The sequence below is a fragment of the Schistocerca serialis genome, unplaced genomic scaffold (assembly GCF_023864345.2).
Source record: "Schistocerca serialis cubense isolate TAMUIC-IGC-003099 unplaced genomic scaffold, iqSchSeri2.2 HiC_scaffold_162, whole genome shotgun sequence".
Lineage (NCBI taxonomy): Eukaryota > Metazoa > Arthropoda > Insecta > Orthoptera > Acrididae > Schistocerca > Schistocerca serialis.
Window position 1 is genome coordinate 72,501 of NW_026047722.1, and position 5,000 is coordinate 77,500.

The 5,000-nt window shown below is 50.6% G+C and overlaps 1 non-coding gene across 1 annotated transcript in view; it reads left to right on the forward strand.

Annotated features, from left to right (window-relative positions):
* Positions 1–4,071: 4,071 nt before the first annotated feature.
* Positions 4,072–5,000, forward strand: part of LOC126443610 (small subunit ribosomal RNA) — a 1,909-nt gene continuing 980 nt past the window's right edge. Inside the window, exon 1 of the ribosomal RNA XR_007582046.1 lies at positions 4,072–5,000. This exon is cut by the window's right edge and continues 980 nt beyond it. This is a non-coding gene — a ribosomal RNA (small subunit ribosomal RNA).

Here is a 5,000-nt window from a genome sequence, read left to right on the forward strand (position 1 = left end):
CCTAAGGTATATCGTACCTTAACCTAACCTACATTGCGCCTTCACCTAACCTACGTTGTACCTTAACCTAACCTACGTTGTACCTTAACCTAACCTACGTTGTACCTTAACCTAACCTACGTTGTACCTTAACCTAACCTACGTTGTACCTTAACCTAACCTACGTTGTACCTTAACCTAACCTACGTTGTACCTTAACCTAACCTACGTTGTACCTTAACCTAACCTACGTTGTACCTTAACCTAACCTACGTTGTGCCTTAACCTAACCTACGTTGTGCCTTAACCTAACCTACGTTGTGCCTTAACCTAACCTACGTTGTGCCTTAACCTAACCTATGTTGTGCCTTAACCTAACCTATGTTGTGCCTTAACCTAACCTATGTTGTGCCTTAACCTAACCTATGTTGTGCCTTAACCTAACCTATGTTGTGCCTTAACCTAACCTATGTTGTGCCTTAACCTAACCTATGTTGTGCCTTAACCTAACCTATGTTGTGCCTTAACCTAACCTATGTTGTGCCTTAACCTAACCTACGTTGTGCCTTAACCTAACCTACGTTGTGCCTTAACCTAACCTACGTTGTGCCTTAACCTAACCTACGTTGTGCCTTAACCTAACCTACGTTGTGCCTTAACCTAACCTACGTTGTGCCTTAACCTAACCTACGTTGTGCCTTAACCTAACCTACGTTGTGCCTTAACCTAACCTACGTTGTGCCTTAACCTAACCTACGTTGTGCCTTAACCTAACCTACGTTGTGCCTTAACCTAACCTACGTTGTGCCTTAACCTAACCTACGTTGTGCCTTAACCTAACCTACGTTGTGCCTTAACCTAACCTACGTTGTGCCTTAACCTAACCTACGTTGTGCCTTAACCTAACCTACGTTGTGCCTTAACCTAACCTACGTTGTGCCTTAACCTAACCTACGTTGTGCCTTAACCTAACCTACGTTGTGCCTTAACCTAACCTACGTTGTGCCTTAACCTAACCTACGTTGTGCCTTAACCTAACCTACGTTGTGCCTTAACCTAACCTACGTTGTGCCTTAACCTAACCTACGTTGTGCCTTAACCTAACCTACGTTGTGCCTTAACCTAACCTACGTTGTGCCTTAACCTAACCTACGTTGTGCCTTAACCTAACCTACGTTGTGCCTTAACCTAACCTACGTTGTGCCTTAACCTAACCTACGTTGTGCCTTAACCTAACCTACGTTGTGCCTTAACCTAACCTACGTTGTGCCTTAACCTAACCTATGTTGTGCCTTAACCTAACCTATGTTGTGCCTTAACCTAACCTATGTTGTGCCTTAACCTAACCTATGTTGTGCCTTAACCTAACCTATGTTGTGCCTTAACCTAACCTATGTTGTGCCTTAACCTAACCTATGTTGTGCCTTAACCTAACCTATGTTGTGCCTTAACCTAACCTACGTTGTGCCTTAACCTAACCCATATTGTACCTTAACCTAACCCATATTGTACCTTAACCTAACCCATATTGTACCTTAACCTAACCCATATTGTACCTTAACCTAACCCATATTGTACCTTAACGTAACCTAATTTGTGCCTTAACGTAACCTAATTTGTGCCTTAACGTAACCTAATTTGTGCCTTAACGTAACCTAATTTGTGCCTTAACGTAACCTAATTTGTGCCTTAACGTAACCTAATTTGTGCCTTAACGTAACCTAATTTGTGCCTTAACGTAACCTAATTTGTGCCTTAACGTAACCTAATTTGTGCCTTAACGTAACCTAATTTGTGCCTTAACGTAACCTAATTTGTGCCTTAACGTAACCTAATTTGTGCCTTAACGTAACCTAATTTGTGCCTTAACGTAACCTAATTTGTGCCTTAACGTAACCTAATTTGTGCCTTAACGTAACCTAATTTGTGCCTTAACGTAACCTAATTTGTGCCTTAACGTAACCTAATTTGTGCCTTAACGTAACCTAATTTGTGCCTTAACGTAACCTAATTTGTGCCTTAACGTAACCTAATTTGTGCCTTAACGTAACCTAATTTGTGCCTTAACGTAACCTAATTTGTGCCTTAACGTAACCTAATTTGTGCCTTAACGTAACCTAATTTGTGCCTTAACGTAACCCATGTTGTGCCTTAACGTAACCCATGTTGTGCCTTAACGTAACCCAATTTGTGCCTTAACGTAACCCATGTTGTGCCTTAACCTAACCTATATTGTGCCTCAACCTAACCTATATTGCGCCTTAACCTGACGCACGTTGTCGCTGAACCTGCTCTGTAATTGTTATGCAACTCGTTAAATTAGTGTAGTGTTGCCTAACCGCAACCCTCGCAATATAGTTCGCTATTCGCACTGCCCGGTCCCCTGTGTATCGCGTCATGTTAAACACCTTGCAGGTGTTGCTGACTTTCCACATGCTCCTGCTATACACTGTAATGTGGATAGCAGCAGGACGTACATGCCCCCCCCCCTTCCCCCCTGCCTTCGCAAGCTGGTCGTTGAGAAGTTTGCATGTTCAATGCCCTTCGCATGCCGACGTACTCAGCCTACGTTGTGGTACGGCCTGTCACCTGTCCGCCGATGTACGCAAAACCCACAAACTGTACTGCACATTGGTCCGTATGTACTGAATGATACATCGTGGCACATGTGTGACCGTACGACGACTGCGCCTAGCAACGGCAGACCATACAGTCCAAATATTGTGCACGCAGCTACGTGTCGTCTCCCTATAAGAGCTGGATTGCAGTGTGGTACGCCATTCAGACGTGTGGGAGGAACGGACGCCCTGGATGGCGATCAGCATGAGCAGTCTGTTGATGTAGTGGAGCGTGTATTCGGACGTAGTCGTCTCTTCTCACACACCGTGATAGCATGTTGCACCGCGTTCCACATCTGCGACATCCTGCAGAGGCCGGCTGACAGTCGTTCGCGCAATGGACACCGCATACGTACGGGGGCTACCTTCCACGTGTTCTCGAGGCGTGCACATGTTGTTGCGTCTATGTGGGCAGACGTAGTGTGTTGTGACACCTGACACAGGCATGCAATACTCGTTGCAAATGGCGATGGACGTCTACGTTTGCTGGTGACGTTACGCAAATGAACAACAGGTAACCCGTTGTGGTGCGGTTGTTCTCGCTAGAGGTGAATCAGTGTTGGCGACGATCGGTCGAGCTATTAACCGGTTGTTTCAGGGATACCCACCATGCCCACGAACGTGAAAGGGGACCCACCATGCCCACGAACGCGAAAGGGGATCTGGGTGTGAGGCGATACGCGGCGGTGGCTGGGTGGGACCGTCCCCGGCCGGTGAGGGGGGGCCGCCCGGCGTGCTGGCAGCGCGGTGCGTGGGCGCACGCGCTACAGCCGGCTGGTGGGGGCGGCCAGTGGCAGGCGCGCCGGCCGACGGACGCGGCAGGCGGCGCAGCTGCGCGCCGGCGCCCCCTGCTCGCGGCGCCTTGCGGCCAAAGTAGGTCCTCGCGGGCCCGGTGCGAAGCGCGGTGGCCATCTGCAGTGTGCTGGTCCGATTGAGGACTGTGTGCGCTGAGGATGCGCCGCCGCCCGGCGCTCGGCGCCGCGACGCCGTCTGCTGCTCGGTCGCCCCAGCGGTTCTCGCAGGTGGTTTGTATCGCAGCTGTGCGGACGTGTTGGCGCGTGCGCTGTGCTGGGAGAGTTCGCTTCGGCACCCAAGTGGGGCTTTTGTCCTTCTGTGGCGCTGGCGTTGGAGCTGCCGGTCACCGTAGGTGGCGCGTGTTGTCTCCCGCCGGCAATGCCACGACAGCACGCTCCCGGGCCTCTGTCGGCAGCGGCAAGCTCAGTTGGGAGCACGGGTGGTCGCACCTAAAGCGTCTACTCGCCTAACTCCGGGCGATTGCGCCTCTCTCGAACCCGACCAAGTACTTAGGACGGCGCTGCGCGCCGCCGGGACCTGAGAGGGTTTCGAGGTGTGTTGTGCAGGGGAGCTCAGCCTCCTCCTGTTTGCAGAATAATTGAGCGGACGCTTGCGTGTTCGCGCGGGCCCCCGGGACACACTCCCGGGCGGCCGGCTGCTCAGCTCTAGTTGACGCAGCTCCCTGGTTGATCCTGCCAGTAGTCATATGCTTGTCTCAAAGATTAAGCCATGCATGTCTCAGTACAAGCCGCATTAAGGTGAAACCGCGAATGGCTCATTAAATCAGTTATGGTTCCTTAGATCGTACCCACGTTACTTGGATAACTGTGGTAATTCTAGAGCTAATACATGCAAACAGAGTCCCGACCAGAGATGGAAGGGACGCTTTTATTAGATCAAAACCAATCGGTCGGCTCGTCCGGTCCGTTTGCCTTGGTGACTCTGAATAACTTTGGGCTGATCGCACGGTCCTCGTACCGGCGACGCATCTTTCAAATGTCTGCCTTATCAACTGTCGATGGTAGGTTCTGCGCCTACCATGGTTGTAACGGGTAACGGGGAATCAGGGTTCGATTCCGGAGAGGGAGCCTGAGAAACGGCTACCACATCCAAGGAAGGCAGCAGGCGCGCAAATTACCCACTCCCGGCACGGGGAGGTAGTGACGAAAAATAACGATACGGGACTCATCCGAGGCCCCGTAATCGGAATGAGTACACTTTAAATCCTTTAACGAGTATCTATTGGAGGGCAAGTCTGGTGCCAGCAGCCGCGGTAATTCCAGCTCCAATAGCGTATATTAAAGTTGTTGCGGTTAAAAAGCTCGTAGTTGGATTTGTGTCCCACGCTGTTGGTTCACCGCCCGTCGGTGTTTAACTGGCATGTATCGTGGGACGTCCTGCCGGTGGGGCGAGCCGAAGGCGTGCGACCGCCTCGTGCGTGCTCGTGCGTCCCGAGGCGGACCCCGTTGAAATCCTACCAGGGTGCTCTTTATTGAGTGTCTCGGTGGGCCGGCACGTTTACTTTGAACAAATTAGAGTGCTTAAAGCAGGCAAGCCCGCCTGAATACTGTGTGCATGGAATAATGGAATAGGACCTCGGTTCTATTT